The 17,359-nt window shown below is 41.6% G+C and overlaps 1 protein-coding gene across 2 annotated transcripts in view; it reads left to right on the top strand.

Moving 5' to 3' along the window:
- The first annotated feature begins 7,841 nt into the window (after positions 1 to 7,841).
- ctbp2a (C-terminal binding protein 2a) overlaps positions 7,842 to 17,359 on the top strand; it is a 61,245-nt gene continuing 51,727 nt past the window's right edge. The window contains exon 1 of one of the 2 annotated variants that reach the window (XM_068720693.1): positions 7,842 to 8,187. The gene's annotated coding sequence lies outside the window, so the exon portion shown is untranslated. Of the gene's footprint in view, positions 8,188 to 8,254; positions 8,421 to 17,359 lie in introns of those variants that run through there. The other variant, XM_068720701.1, reaches the window with a different exon arrangement.

Raw genomic sequence — 17,359 nt, 5'->3', positions numbered from 1 at the left:
TTAGTTGGCCGGTTGATCCAGTGAGTTGTTCAATAACCAAGTTGTGTGAGAAATGTAATAACCAAAACCCCTGTGTAATGTGCAGGCTCTGGAGAAAATACGGGGGGAAATAATTAGAAAAATAATCCAGCTATTTATATCCAATGCACATCAACATGAAGACATTAATTTAGAGCATGTTAAATAAATTAGGCTTGATTTGAGTCATAATTCATGGGTTTGTTTCACCCGTGGGGATGAAAGAGATGGGTGTGTATGTGTGTGTGTGTGTGTGTGTGTGTGTGTGTGTGTGTGTGTGTGTGTGTGTGTGTGTGTGTGTGTGTGTGTGTGTGTGTGTGTGTGTCTCCTATAGGAGAGGAGAAAGCGTGGGAGAATAACAGAGAACACGGCTCAAAGAAAGGCACTTAAGTGAAGAGCATCCCCAACCACTTTCTCCAGTAGCTGATGTTTTCTCCAGAGTACGTTCTGACCAGCTGCTTTCTGTCTGTAAGTAGCCATCAGGGAGATGGGTTTTTCTCACAAGCTTTGTTTCAGCTGTGTTAATTAGCTGATCCGCACACGGCACCAACCTTGTAGGAGTTTGTTTCACTTTTAAAAGGTGACATACAGCTCATGCTTTTTTAAATGGCGAGAGACAAAAGATGTGAGACATCCATTTGGAGCCGCTGCCCCTTTGTGTTTTCACTTTGAGATTATTTTGCACGTCGCTGCCAAAAATTGGATTCCTTGATGCAGGTGCACGACTGACACCAAGCTGCAGGGCGAGGGTGTTTTTAATGACCAAACCTTTGATAAAACAGAAAAAAAACAGGTGCACAGATAAAAAAAAAAAAGAAGGTTGCAGCACTATTTTAACACTCTCTTTGCCATGTCACTGAAACAGAAACCTACAGTAGCCTAAAGTAGATGTTACCATTTTTATAGTCAGATCTTACCTTCTTAATTAATCTAGAAGAAGAGTGGTAACGAGAGGGAAAGAAGTGTTTATTAACGAAGTGGTGTTTGACAGTTCTGTCCTCTCTTGACTGGATGTCTGCCACCTCTGTCCCTGTGGGTGCAGTTTGCAGACTACACTTTGCTTTAGACTTGCTGCAACTCCTCCGCACAGGAGCCACCAACACTTCACAATCAGAAACTCTCATTAGCTCTGTCAGAACAGCAGTAAGGGTTTTAATACTTTCACAGAGGGGAGAGAAGAGCGTGCTGAGATTGCGTGTCAATCATTAGTCAGTATGTGGTTAGGTGTAATGTATGTGCCACGTTAGGCGATATATATGTATATCATGCAGAGGCAAAACCGCGAGTATATGTAAATACAGCTGCTTGGTGGAATATCAAACCTTGTCCCAAGGACAAAAGACACATCTCAGTAAACAAGCATTCAACCACCAAAGCCTTGCACTTCATGAATATTAAATCAGACACTTTGAATCCTACCTCTTTGGTGTTAGGAGGCCCTAGTCTGGATTCTTACCATTCACTATGATTTATTCGCAGGTGCATGTGTCTCTTTGATGTGTTGAGTTGAGAGGTTTTGCACCTGTTAGAGAAAAAAAAATGCTTTGAAAACAAGAAGTGGATTTGCCAGACAGTCAAAATGACAGCAACAGAATTGTATGTGTGTGTGTGTGTGTTTTCTTTTCAAAAAAGGGCGGCTGTGCTGTTTTGACATACTCTGTTGTGCTCACCGCAAAATCACTTTTTGTCAAACAAAAATCCTCTTTTTTTTTGTGTCTCGTTTCAGTTTTGGCATCTGTTCTGACACTAGGACGTTGTGTGTTTTGCATTCTTTCTATTACCTATTCATTAAAGATGTGACTTGAAAAGAGAGTTGCCATGGAGATGTTTCTGTTAAATCGCATATCTCAAAGATTCTTTCTGTTTATTCTTTTGCCAATTATAATTAATATCTAGCTTCTCCGATTTCTTTAGATATTTCCTCTCTCTTCTTATATTCTTTTTAATAAGGTGTCAAGGCTCACAGTAGGACTCTTCCTTTTGCTTAACATTTCATCTGGTTCAGCATCCTGTGCAAATACCAACCGTAGAAGTCCAAAACAGTCTTAGAGTTGACTCCCTTTGCTGATGGGTTAAACTACCTAACTGTAAGACTCCTTCCAATCTCCTGTCAGTCATTCCACTTGCAGTACTTACAATTCTCTAGCAGTTCTTTTTTTCAAGCAACCAGTTGGTGAGTGTCCCCTGGCAGCCTAGTGGTCCTTGTTCCAGTAATGGTCAGGGGCCCTCCAGAGTCTGAGGGTGGTGATAAAGGTGGCTGGCTATCTAATTTCCACAGAGGACAAGATAACATCGTGAGAACATTCCCATCACTCGAGGAGTTTGTTCAGTGGAGATAAGAGCTGTCCAGCTAAGCTCTGTGTGTGTGTGTGTGTGTGTGTGTGTGTGTATTTTTGTGTCTTTGCACTGTGTATGTATGTTTTAAACGGAGTACTTGGAGCTTGTTAGCTGCAGTCCTGCTCCCCATGTTGCAGCTGTGAGGTCCGCGGACCTGACATCACGGCATCTAGCAGCGCTACAGAAGCACTGCCTCAGAAGATCAGACATCTCCTTGCACTACATCACACTCCTCCATGCATTTTTCAAACCTCCGCCACAGTTTGCATGCTAATTTGTGTGTAGGTGGTGATGTATAATTACATTAGGCTGGTTGTAAACAAAGACGTACTAACAGTAGTCTGTTCAAGTACCCTACCGCAAGGGAACAGGAAAGTACTTTATACAAGGATGGATGAATTTATCATGCATATATTATATGAAGAAAATTGTATTTAAGACTGTGTCAGTTTGCAAGCGTAGCTGTGTGATTTAACAGCACAATTGTGCTAAATAAGAGTGAAAAAGATTGATTTGGTTTCATTTAAGACCTTGAATATGAAATTAGATATTTGCTAAGTGCTTTTTCAAGCAGAACCAGCTTTTGGGATTCCTGATCATCTGTTTTGTTGTATATTTAGAGTAAGAGGCAGCGATGCAGAGGCAACCTTCAGGTGACATGAATGGACACTTCTTATCTTCTGCTCGGAAACACACTTCTTCGCTCAAACAGTGGCTCAGTTCGGCTTGACACGTTTGTATAATATTACCAAGTATTTCATCACTACTTGTAAAGCTCCACCTCTTAGTTTCATCTAGTCTACAGCTCCTTCATAACCTCAGCATCACAGCATTGGGAAAATCTAATTTGCAGATCAGGAACCCGACCACCCCCCCTCAGAATCTGCTTCTCTACACTGTCTCTAATACTTGATGTGTGGATGTGTAGACTGATGGGCATTTCAACAAATGAAGTTAGTCACATTTGAGATGGTCTTCTAATTGGAGGAGATCAATTCTGTTTCCTTCAGTTGATATCTTCTGTGCTCACAGTATAAAGTCTGTTGTTGTTTTCAGAAACTTCCTGCTTTCAGATCCGTTATCTACAGTTCAGCTTTGGAAACAGCTTGAGCATCTCACATAACCATTCACAGTATTCTATTTCCTGCTGTAGGAGGAAGCAAAATCATCCACAGACCTCACAACAAGTCTAATTAACTGTTTTCCAACTTATTCTCCAGTCAAAGGGGTAAATCTGCTTCATTTGCATTCTGTTGGAGGCATAAGCATAAGCCAATGACGAAATCCCTGTGTCTTTTAAAGGCTGCTATGAATGTGTCAGAGGCCTTAATGTAGTAGAATATAATTAGATGTGAGTGCGGCCAGAGTGGTTTTGTGTGGCTTTGTTTGAATCATATTATGCCATCTCAAAAGACGTTCTGCTGCTGCACTGTATGTGCACTTAGTGGAGGAGGTGCTGAACATGCAGTACAATGGCACACTCTTATCAATCTGACATCATTATCAAATGTAAATTACACTCCAGTGAGCTTCTCATTCCAATACCCCATATGTAGTGGGTGTCATAAGTTGTTTAATTCTCAATTTAACATTACCTCCACTTTTTAGCTGCTGATAATCACAAGTGCTCTGGTAGTGATGTTTATCTAAAATCATAAGACTGTTTACCATAGTGACAAATACAAGGTTACTTTGAATAGAACCAAATTATTTGATATAATAAAAATTGATGAATGTTCAGACTGAATGAATAAATATATTCACAGTTTATTTTGATATCGAAGACTAAAGCAAAAGACCTCAGCGTTATAGTACACATTCAGTACCAAGTGAAAGGAAATGCTATGCAATAAGGTGATTTATGCACAAGAGACTGATTCAAGGTTGCAGTGAAATATTCCTTCAAATGAAGTAAAGAGTGGAGCAGCATAAGAATAACCCCGTCTTTAAAGATTAACATAACCCTTGGAGGTGTTATTGTATCCCAGTACCCAAGTCAAGACTTCAGCAGGTGCAGAACAGCTCTCCCTCTCTGTGAGTTACTGCATTAAGTCCCTCAAATTTAGTAGCACAATCATGAGCCTCCCGTTCACTCTCAGGAGTAGAAGAATCGCTTTGCATTTTAAAAAGGTCAAACACTCAGATCTCTGCCAGGAGGAATTGAGGGAAGAAATAATGTCTCTCTGCAGAAATATGCAGTCGCACACTACTGATCCTCTCAAATACCCGCTGTACAGTGAAGAGATTAGAGGTGTGTATGTGTGTGTGTGTTGACTGTCATCCTCGAACAGCCAGTCTATAAACAAAGGCAAATCATAGTTTCAAACCCTAATGGTGTGCACATTTTAATAATTTCCAGGACTGTATTGATTTAGTTCAACCAGATTCTTAAGCTATAGGGACTGGAGTAATAATAAAAAAGGAGAACATAGTCATCTAATTTAATTGTTATTTGAAATGTGCAGAGAAAAAGCACAGGGAGGTGATTTACTCAGTGACCTATAATAAACATAACAAAGCATACGCTTATAATTAGCAAACACAGCCTTTTGCTGGATTAAAGCTGTAACAATGCATCCGATTTTGAACTCTTTTAAATGACAACAAGATGGGAAATCTTCCACACATGGCTAACAAGTTCAGGCAACCAGCATACAGTATATGTTACATCATGCATGCAATTTTAAATAATTTCTTAATATACTGCATCATTGATTTGGGCATTCATTAGTAGACATTAGTGAATAAGTGCCTTTGTGTTTGTTGTGTTATTAATTTGGGAGAAAGGGAGGCCTTCATCTAAATCAGATTTTGACTTACAACCTCACAGCAGTAACTTAGACTGTTTCCTCTGCCTCTTCCTCCTCCTGTCGTCCATCCCCTCTGCTGCCATTGAAAGCATATGCTTCAGTTGGTGTCCCCTGTTGGCTGGTGTTGGTCTTTGGATTGTTTGGGTTGATGCCCAGGAGTTACATTGTGCTGGAGACAAAATGACCACAGGGAAAGATACACTCAGGACAGGGCCAAGAGCCCCCCAGGCCTGGGACCACACACACAGTGCACATGGTACAGAAGCTACAGAATAGAAGGTAGGCATTAATGATTCATCCATTGCTAACGGTGATTTTCTTTGTCTTTGTGGAAAGCTCCATTTAAAGACAACTATTTGCTGGAAGTGTTGGAAAGGAATGGAGGGATTAAAGTGACCAGGAAATCCAAAGATGCTCTCGGCCATCTGCGCTGTGTTATATATGGCCCGCGCTGCGGAATGAATGAATGGACGGTCCACAGTTACTCTCAGACTGAGACTAAAAAAAAGAAGAATATGGATTGCATGTTTTAAGCATGACATCAAGGCACAGCTGCAGTTGCTGCACTCTGCACCTGTGGCAGGAAGAGGAGGAATGAACAGAGTAAACATGAAGTTGAGCTCCAAATCTATCTATGTACCAATGTAGGCTATATATCTGTGTGTCTGTACAACAGGAACAGTTACAGCCAGGGCCGGAGGCAGGGTTTTAGACATACAGAGGTCGACTCTCAAGTCCCGCCAACACAGCATAAAATATTGATTAAACAGACATCCAAAAGATAGTCTGTAAAATGTTCTAATTATGAGAATTTTTCCTCTTATGACTGTAACTGTTCATGTATATTCTATTTCCCCAAAGGTCTAAATACTGTTGCAAAGTCCCTTCCACAGTCCCCCCCCCCAAAAAAGAAAAAAACAGAAATCTGGTTGACTAAATCCAACAATGATTCAACCATCTATAGATTTAATTATTGGTCTAAAGTCAAATCTAAATACTCTGAGTCTACAAATGATATAACCAGTCTGTATACCAAGGATGTGTAACTAACAAATATAGAATGTAAATACCCCGTGGATGCTGAAAGTAAACATTTCATTTTTTCAGAGAATCTCGATGTTGAATGAGAGATTCTATTGAGTTACAGAAGATAGAGGGAAACAGTCGCTCAATTAAATTGCGTTTTTAAGCGAAGATTGATTCACACATCACTAAATTAATATGGATTGCTCCGTTTAGCGAGCTAATACCTAATTAGAGATTAGTTGCTAAAGATTTGCACCCAGTGTCTAACTTAACCAACTGATGAAAAACTAATGTTAGCTTGCTGATATATATCCAATTTAGATTGAAGAGTGTTAGTATATTGTTAGTATAGTATAGAGTCCAATTATAGACTGACCATCAATTAGACGGCTATTGAACATCTACATCTATACCAAAATAATGACCATAGGATTCACTTCTTACTCAAATGTACTTCTATAACTAATGCTATAGCTACTGATTTGGGCTGACCGTTTAGTAGACTAAACGTCTAATTATAGCCTAAGTATAGCCTAGTTAGTATAAGACTACACATATATACGTATATATATTAAAAATATGTATCCGAGAACTTTAGCTGGCTAACAGTGGCCAAGCACGTTTTTCTCTACCTGATGATGTGTCGTGATTGGCGTGGTGACATTTAAACGTTACTGGTCATTGAAGTTATGCTTTGTTTTAATTTCTTAGTTTTTTATTTATGTGATTTCTTGAGCACTTTTAGATGTAAAATGAACTAGCTTTGTGAATTACATGAATTTTTTTATTTATTTAATCTAACCATTTAGCAGTACCCCCGCAGCCCACTAGATGGCGCTTGGAGGCCCACCAGTGGTTGAGAGTAGCTGCTTTAAACTGCTGGAATACTGAATCTGAAAATCACATTTCACCATGTATGCAGACAGTAAATAATAAGTCATATTAATATGTCACCCACATAAAAGCATTAATAGTTATGTTTAATAATTTGGCCAACAAAACAAAATTGGAAAGGTGTGTTGCAGTTTTATTGTGGAGCGACTGCCTATTTAACATTATCTTAATCATGAAGTCTAGTTGATTGCTTTTGATTGGATGGTTGCTACAGATGTTTTGTGGCAATGGTAATTTACACATTAATAAAGTCTTTAACGGCTAAAGACTTGCCTCAAGTTTGAATGCTGTAGCTAAATTCAGTAATTTAGAAGTTAGGTAGAAGTCGACACAAATAGTACCCAAAACTGTCAAATGAAAAATAAATAAACATGACTTCAGTAGCTACGGCTTTGTTTATAGAAACCAACATTTAGAGTACACATCTGTATTGTATTGATGTATATTCATATTACCTGGCCTTTAAACTTTTTGCTGAAATAGGCTAATATTTTGAAAAATCTATTTGCATGGGATTGGCCATTCAAGACTTCAAATTATCCGAAATTAGCCAGGGGGAAAAAAAACAATAGAGTCTAAAAGGACATATATCACCATCACAAACCGCCTTTCTCTAAATTTCCCCCTGTCCCATCTCCATCAACTGCATGTCCCTGGTGTGTGTTCTGCTGTGTGTGCGCGCGCGGGTCCGCGTGTGTGTGTGTGTGTGTGTGTGTGTGAGGGAGAAGTGGGCAAAGGCTCCGCCTCACTCAAAAAGCGAGAGAAAAAAAGGAAAAGCAAACTGATACACACCTCTCAATTCTGGCAGGAGGAAAAGAATAGGAGTGTTTATGAACCGTAGAAGTAAACAGCAGGATAACCAGGCACACCGACAGCCGACGCGACTTCCCCCCGTTCAAAAACGACACCAGGCACCGTTTCCCAGCGCCGGAGATTGTCCCGTTGCGTTCCGGATTAAGTTTTTTTTTTTTTTATGTCATCTAAAAAGGTGGATCATTATCTAAATCCGAGATAACAAGCGAATTTGAAATGCGTAGCCTGCGATGCTATTTCTGGAGCCCCCAAAGCCGACGTTTGAACTCTCAGTAAACATCCAGCCGAGGTAGGATTCAAGATTATTGCTAAAAAAGAAGAAAAAAGGTGGTGTGAAAATATTTCAGTGTGTGCTCCACCGGGGTCTAGTTTGAAAGCTATACTCGCGTCGCTGCCCATGTGTCCCTGCGCCATCGGCAAGGAGGGACAAGAGAGGTTGGGAGTAGACATTAGCCGATACACTTCACAGTGATGTGGGAGTATAGGTTCGATTAAGGTCCTAATTAGCTGGGCAGCTACAAGGTAATGGTCAACATACATATATAATACATACATATATTTATATACATATTGTAAATGTTGATGGGCTACTTTTCAAAAATGCATTTGAAATCACAGAGACTTAAAGAGTTTGATCAAAAGTTTGGCACAAGTGTGTTTTTTTTACAACATTTCTTGCAAGCCTGCACACAACCAAATACATCTAGTTTGAACTTAACTTATCGTCTGTGGCCTACTAATTAATGAGGGCTTAATTAGGGACCCAATCATGCATCCACATGAGCACATGCACATTTTGATAGATGAAGGATGATCCTTCCATTTCGCAGTTTTGACAGGCACAGTGGGCATCGGTTCCCAACTCTCCCCACTCTTCTTCTTCTTTTTTTCTTTTCTTTTTCTTTTTTTTTTTTTTACTGCATTTGGAGGCTCCAGTGGAAGAAAGATTCAAGTGGAGGAGGAGGAGGAGGAGGAGGAGGAGGAGGGCGGCTCCATTGTCTGGCCAGTGAAGGGGTGGGGATTGAGACTCTATGCAGATGTGCTCCTGGCAACGGACATCTGCTCTCCCCCTGTGGGCATTGTCACAACAGGCAGGGGAACTTAGAGTGGAGCCTGCCCGCAGAGAAAAGGCCTTTGTTGATGATATTCAGGCCGTGGCCCGCACCCTTCCAGTGGCGAATGATTGCGTTTTATTTTAAGAACATTTGATCATCTCAAGTGTCTTAACCTCAAAACAAACGAGTTTCCGGTGATGCAACAGATACATCATAGATAAGAAAGTCATTTGGTTGCTGGGATTTTCTACCCCCCCCGCCTCCCACCTGCAACACCACCCTCCCTGTTCGCCTCTCCCTATCCTTCCCCTCATCCACCGCCTTTAACTCCGCTGGGGGTTGAACTTCCTCTCACGTCCTTGTGGCCCTGCATGTGTTATGTGATATGAAAGCTGGCCTCCCAAGGCAAACACATCACAGACGGCATCGCAATGTACACGGCAGCTCCTATCAGGCCTTTCTGATTCATCGCCGAGGAGAAGAATGCCGAGAAAATGCTAAACCAGTGCTTTAATATTCATGATATCATGCATAGGGCTTGTGCTTGACGGTAGCTATCAGTGTTGACGTTTGTGTGTGTGTGTGTGTGTGTGTGTGTGTGTTTGTATTGGAAATCAGGAGGCTCATTTGCCTCAAAAGATATTCCCCAGTGACTGGTGGAGTCGGTGTACTGTGATTACTAACATGATTTGTGCTTGCAGAGAACACATGTTGTACATGGCGGATCTGCTGTACAACATGCTTGTGTAGGGACTCATGTGTGTGTGTGTGTGTGTGTGTGTTTGTGTGTGTGTGTGTCTGGCTGTCTGCTTTCTTTTGACACAGCGAATAGCGAAAGCAGAGAGGCAATCTAGGGGAGCACGTGCACCGATGCAGGAAGAGATGATGGTTTTGAAAGGACAGGCGCTGTCTCTCACTTCTCGCTCACCGCTAGCACATTTGATGCATGTCATGTTTATTCTGCGAGACCTTTTTCTGCGTCGCTGCCGTGTCCTTCTTTTTTTGTTGACATGCTTTACTTGATAAAGAGGAAGAGCAACATCTGAATCGTGCATTGACTGCCTGTTTTGAAGTCACAGAAGCAATTACAATTGGTTAATCATATTCTCAGAGCCTAATACTCTATTTAACGCAGTCATTTAGACGCTGCCGAAATAGCTCTTATGAACTCTTATGAGAATTCCCATAATGACCAGGCCACTAACGGCTTGTAAAAGTTCCCATAGGAGTAGGTTTGAGAGGATTTTGCCGTCATGTGATTGTGCTATGCATTGTGGAGAGGAGGTAATGGCTGTGAAATTACACTGTGCCATCTGTAAGGGGCCCACAAATGCACAGCCTGATGTCACTCAGACGTACTGCTTTGCAAAATCACAGAGCAAAGAGGATTTAGGATTTATACCACAGGTCTTTTGACGTGGCTGCGATTAATCTTCACCCGAGTAATTCTTAGTCGTCGCTTTTCTTTTATTTGAGAGTTTCGCTGCAGACTTTATAGCCAATTAGCCAGTTTAGCTTTTTTTCATAGTTCCGAGATAGAATATTTGAATGTGAAACATTGTGCTTTGTCTCCAAAAAGTCCTGCAGTTATCCTCTCGCGCAGATCTTTATACAACTTAATTCTCAAATAGTATTAAGCCTTTGATGTTGAAAACAAAGATTGTTCTGTGAAGTAGTGCGCTTTGGAAATTGAGAACTGTGTGCTTCAGAGGCCTTTACAATGAGGTGACGATTGTACTTCAGTTATTCTTTGAGCAACTATACTGTATCTCATGCTGGCTGGCTGGTAATAGTTTTCCCTCAGAGAACAGACATTCTTATAATCGTCCGTATTTAGTGTAATTGCTGCACTCTACACATATTCAGCACCTGTTTCTTGCTTGTTATAATTTGCTCTGTTGCGTCTGAGTCCGGTTTTGTTTGTGGTTGTGATGGATAGTTTCGGGAGAGTGGATGTTGACTACACCAGACGGCAGCAGGTGTCTGATTCTCCTCACTGATAAGACCTGTTTGCCCAGTGTGCATAAAAGATAATATGTGCACAAACTCTTGCCCGTCATTGTTATTGTATATACAGTTTGAAGAAAAGGTTACTTCCTCAATAGTTTGCTCTTAAGTGCAGTCTTTTTTTAGTTTTTCATGCGTGCACATCATCTCTGTAGCCCCATCGGCATCCCACGAGCCTGTTTTTAAGCTTTGCCAATCTAAAATAATGTATTCAATAGTCATAGTGGCCAGAAAAGAAGCACTTTATAGTCCACTGCTATATTTGAAAGCGTTTAAATTGAAACAACCAAATATATAACTGCAGAATTGTTGCCAATTCTTAAATATTCAATCCAAACTGATTAAGTACCACTGCTGTTAGTATTAGGTTTGCACTATTGTTTGTATAGTGTCTGATCACTGCTGCATCATTTCCCTGCACATCACGTCACTGCCTGTTCACATGAAAGCGTTCAATGAAATCTTGTAAATATAGTGTTGCAGCATGTGTAGAAAATTAAGAGCAAGCTTTGATCTTAATTCTTTAAGATCTTTCTTCTTTGAAGATTTTCCTCGTCGAGTTAAAATTCACATTGATGTGTCATTAAAGGACGCAAATTATGTTTTTTTTTTCTTCATAATTGATCCAGTGTGCTTTGATTAATCAATTAGTCTTTAAGCAGAAGATGGTGGAAAATGCCAATCAATCACAAGAGCCCAGTAATTCAAAACCAAAAGATATTCAATGTCCAATGATAATACAAAAAGCAGAGTACAGCACCACACATTTGAAACTGTGAAACGAGTGAATGTTTCAAGTGTTTGATTATCAAAATTGCTGTCACTTATTTTTTTGCTGTTTGGCTAATCTCAGCCATATAATGTCATTTTTCAGATTGAAGAAACAAAAAGTACAGTAAAAGTTCAGTTTTTTTTTGCACATGAAGACCTTTTGACATCGCAGTGGGAAAAGCAAAAGTATAAATAATAAATAGGGATGGCTGAATATTTTACATGTTGGCTCACTGTCGCACTGTCACGGCTTACTGTGACACACTCAAGTAGAGCGGAGCCATCTTTAATGTTAATACTAACACCTGTGCTAAAAGGTCTACAGTGGAGAACGCCAGTCTTTTAAGCGACTGTCGTCCTACAGTACATTGAGTGAAGGTACAGCATGTTGTGTCGACGCATAAATGAGCATTTCTCTAAATTATTAACTCATGACGTTATTGTAGGAAAGCGCTTGGCGGCAGCTGAAGATGTTTACTGTTCCCCGTATTTATGACCATGGGAGTTTGCTCACACCACTTGGCTGTCTAATAGCCTCCCACCTGGTATAAACCATCACACTGTGCAGTCCCTGCTCCTCCTTAATGACTGGCTATTTTCCTCCAAAGAAGTCCTAATTGCTCTCAACTGTATGCATGGACATTATGCCAGAGATAGATGGTGCGAGGATGGATGAAGGGGCATAGTCTGCCGATCTAATAGGGATGTAATACACTGTCTTTCCAACATGGAAAAGCCTGTCTGTGTGTTTGCCAGCAGGAGAAAAAAAAGAGTTGATCTTCTCCCACTCACCTTCCCTTCCTTCTCTTGGCATAGCCAGCGCTTTAAACACCTGCCATTAACTTTCATGCAAACCACAGAGGATTAGGAATGAATAGTGGCACCGTCTTCCAACTCCGTGTGCATGCGACTGTGTGCTCGCGTTTGTGTGTCTGCGTGTCACTTTTGCAGGAACTAGCAGAGACAAAGCACCATCTGCACGCAGCAGGCTGTCCTGACTGCCTGATCCTCTCGCTGGGGCAGAGACGAGGCTCTCTGTGAGCATTGTTATGAAACCGACTCTGCCGCCGCCGCCGCCACTGCTACTGTTGCTGCTACGCTGGTGGTTAATGCTGACAGCTAATAATGTCCTCCTCCTGGATGACTGTGCCTTGCTGGAGCCAGAGGAGAGACAGAGACTAATGAAGAGAGGCAGGAAGTGAAGGAGAGAGGAAGACAGAAACAAATAGAAAGGAAGATACTGGTGGGGCGTGCAGCCCCCTCTGTCTGAGCTGGTGAAGTTTGCTGAAGAGGATTACACACACACACACACACACACACACACACACATATATATATATATATATATATATATATATATATATATATATATATATATATATATATATATATATATATATATATATATATACACACACACACACAGACTGAAAGTACAGGCATATTTATATCGTGTTTTAGTTCCTCTTTCTTTTTCTGTTCCTTCCTTCCTACTCACTCACTCCTGCCTCAGCGTCTCAGGAGGGAGGTGGGCATGAGGAGGAGGAGGAGGAGGAGGAGGAGGAGGAGGAGGAGGAGGAGGAAGGGGTCCATTGTGTCTCAGCAGAGCCCCTATTCCAGTCCAGCTGACATAGACTTGTGTCAGGAGGATCCATCCTGCTGATGTTAGGAAAGCTGTAAACTGAAAGAGATGTCTGAAATGCTGAAGTGGGCCCTGGCCAGTGGTGAGATGGCTCTTGTTTGTTTGCCATTCTGCTGAGCACCACTTCACAGAGAAAACTTTTCTGCCCAAATTTGCTGACGGGGAGAAAGGGAGGTGGGGGGGGGGGGGTCACTTGTGGGCACACAGACATTGACATTTGGACATGGTGAGCGGGAGAAAGGAGTTAAAAGCTTACTTTTTTTTTTAAAGCCGTCTCTTATCACACAAACTGTTTTGCCACTCCTCACAATACAGAGACAGCAGTCATTGAACCTTCCAACCACATGAATATGCATGCTAAGTCCGCTTTTCTTCTCTGCCCTCTGAGCTGTATTTTCTATTTTCTATTTTCTGTATTTTTTTTCCACCCAGAGACCTGTCGTGTTGTGTTTGATTGGCCCTGACATTTGAAAAGGTCCTTGAATAGGGAAAAAAACAAAAAGTTGTTTATGACAACTGGAGAACTCTCCTTGCAGCAGAGTAAAAATGGCATTTTGAAAGGAGCACAGCTCCTGCATATTTAAATGCTAATGGCTCTGTGAATGTGCAGGCTAATAGGTGTTTCAATCTGGAGTAGTGCAGTATGTACACTTTCAGTGTGCAGGCACACTGTCTGAGTGCTACTTCTAATAGCTCTGGAAGGTGCATCAGCTCATTTTATTAACTGATTATGTGGAATCTGAAGCTTAAAAAAAAAAAAATTATCACTTTCTTTTTTTATGGCCACATGGAGATTATCTTAACACAGAGGCACGAAGAATAGACTTTCATCCAGAAAAAAAAAACCCTCAGGGAAATCTGTTATTTTTTTTATTTTGGCATCTGTGGTGTATTATCTCAATGGTTATGATGCAGATAAAGTTTAACAGCTTGTTTTACAAGCTTGCTGATGCCGTGTGGCAGAGTTTGAATGCCGGTCTTAGATGTGGCCCCTGGGGCTCTGGCTGGGCAGCCCTGTAGTGAGGCGATGTGTCCTTGGTTTATTATGGGCTGCTTTGTTAGCAGTAGCCAGCTACAAGACAACTTTGACCTGCTTGTGGAGTCTTCGGTCTCATAGTCCTGCTTGCTTTGTAGCTTTTACATTGTATACATTGTATTGTATGGTAGTTAGAGTGATTCGTTAGTGGAAAGCCACAGGAAACAAGTGATTAAAAAGGTGCGATAACATGCTACAAGGTCCTGAAAGCAGAGGATGCAACACAGCTCCTAAGCTATGACTGCTTTCTTCATTATGGACTCTCCAGTGCTGTCAAAGACGCCATAATAGCTATCGTGAACTTGTGTGTTAACGTTTACCAAAGTTGAACCCGTATGAACCATATTTGTGGATTTACTGGCCCTGAAGCGAATCCACTGATAGTGGCGATTATATTGGAGTGAATTGATTTAGCTTTGATGTTTCACTGTTTTTAATGCTGGTGTGATTGGGCCCTGAGGCCAATAGAATAAACCCAACCTTTACAATATTCATGCTGTGAGTTTATCCTTGCAATCCAGGTTAAAATACTCTACATACCTCTCTTTCATGCATCTAACAGCCTCTTTGTTTGCATAAATACTGGCAGGAGTCCAAACAGGGAAATCTGGCAAATGTCCATGAAACCATTTGACTCCTAAACCACACTGTTAAGTGAGAGACTGCACATCGCATTGACTTACATGAGCAGGGGGGCATCGGCACGGCTGCTGCTACGGCGCATCATAAACACTCACACATGCTTACACGATGTCATAAAGCAGTTATCCACTTGTTGCCGTATGGAAAGATCAACAGGATGAGCTGTCATCCTGCTTCTCATCACTCATCTGTGGTGGAAAGTGGCATATTATCTACTCGTCGCAAACAGTTCTGGAAGTGTTGACAAAGTGAGCGGCGGAGCTGAGCGACGGAGGCTTATCGCCTCAGCTATCTCCGTTATGAATATGGATGTTACCAATGTTTGGCGAGCCCGAGGCTAATTCTTTGATTCGCCGGCTGCTGAGAAGCTCAGTGGGATGGTTGGCTTTTCAACTTGTCAGCTTGTTCGCACAAAGACATGTTTGATTTTCACCCGTATGGAGATGTTTGATTCCTGATCCTGAGCAAAAAAAAAAGGGATTTACTGTGGGTTAATGTTTCACTGAGCCTGAGTAGACTGAGTAGTCCCTCCTCCTCAGTCCCCTGTGAATACCTCCCTTGGGACTCTGTGCGGGGTTAGAAATAGGTGTCCCTGGGGTTTTCAGACAGCTTTAGCAAAATGCTATTTTAAGGCATTATACACGTGTGTGTGCAGGAATTTTTCAACATCTTTTTAGTCTTTGTACTACACGACATGTCAAGTAGAGACACAACCCTCCGTAATAACTATAAAACATTTACTGAACTGGATTTTGCTCGTAGACTAAAAGTGCGTGCTCCCTTTTTTTTTTTTTTATAGCTCCCTACATCTTTTGACCTACGGTGAACATTTTTTCCAATAATGAAGTTTTGTGCCATCAGGAGATAGAGGGAGTGCATTAGTACGATAACAGAGCTTCAGTTCATTGGTATCGCCTTGTCAGGGATTTTGCTGATGCATGAGGTCTATGTTTTACCTACAGCTATACTGAACTCTTTTAATAAAGCAGCATAGTCAAATGTGAATAAGTCAGAGAGAAGTCCTTTTATCTCGTTCAGAAATGTAGTCAATGCAGCACTGCTGGAAAGATCTTCTTCTTTTTTTGTCATAAAATTGATGCACCAAGGGAAATATCGTATGAATTGCATGCACCAGTCACTTTATTCTAGTGTTGTTAATATTCCACATATTCTTCTCTTGTTATGGGGGTTTGTTTTTTGTTTTAATCTTGTCTGGAATGTGCCATGAGACAGGTTTCTTCATTTCACTGCACACAGCAAGCTGAAATGATGATAAACTGGAACAGAGGTTATATGTTTTGCAGTCTTTTCAGCCTCAGGAGAAGTTTAAAAACTACTGAAATATTTCAAATGACTCAAAGAACTTCGCTTTCTGTTCCACTTTTCACCCACTTGTCCGTGTCTTTTCTCCCTTGGCCAAACGTCAACCCTGACCTTTCTCTCAGCGCTCTTTCCTTATTTTCCTCTGAATATCAGTTGTGCATCCTGGTCCGTCTGTGCCCTTATCTTGTCACTTGCTTCCCTCAGTTTCATCTCTGTGTGCTCACAGGTGGCTGAGAGGTGTGCTGGCTGGCTTTGTTTCTTCTGTTTGGTATCTTTTGAATACCAGCTGCTGTCCTTGGTCAGGGAAGCATGCCAGTGTAATAAACCTGCCTGATATATACACGTAAATTTACATAAAAGCAGGCAAAAACCCACATACCTGCATAGACATGGACAGAAACACACGCATGTATGCAATGGTTAATTGGTCTTATTATAAGCAAGCTAATAAAGCCGGCTGTCATTGAAAAGAGGTCTTTTCAAGTTGTACTGACACAAAATGTTCTGTGCACACAGCCTTCATAGCTGCAATTATAAAGCCTCGTAAACAAACACTGCTTTATAAGATAGTTTGCCGCGCACCGCAGTCGCTATCTCACGTCTCGTTCCCCCATCCTCCAGCCTTTGATGCTGGGCAGAGTTTTTCAGTGCCCCCCCCCCCCCCCCCCCCCCGCCCCTCCCTGGAGGCTGGATGCAGACACCCACCTTGGCCCCAGTTCCCAGCCGACACGTCTGTGTTTTTTGGTGTCCGTCTGTGTATATATGTCTGTGTGTGTGTGTGTGTGTGTGTGTGTGTGTGTGTGTGTGTGTGGGCAGCAGTGTTCAGCGGTGTTCTCACAGCCCAGCTGAGACTGACAGATGGAATCATTTCACACACAGACAGAAAGGCAGGATACAGGAAACCGGGGTGTGTTATAGTCCTGGCGCTGCTGTGGTTGGTATTAATCTAGGTCAGTGGCATTCAGCTCACTGCGAGTCTGCCTCT

This window comes from Cebidichthys violaceus, unplaced genomic scaffold, assembly GCF_023349555.1.
Source record: "Cebidichthys violaceus isolate CVI_PGR_0920_01 unplaced genomic scaffold, fCebVio1.0.p SCAF_10, whole genome shotgun sequence".
Taxonomy (NCBI): Eukaryota; Metazoa; Chordata; class Actinopteri; order Perciformes; family Stichaeidae; genus Cebidichthys; species Cebidichthys violaceus.
The sequence above is the reverse complement of the archived record's forward strand: the minus strand, read 5'-3'. Positions and strand labels throughout refer to the sequence as shown.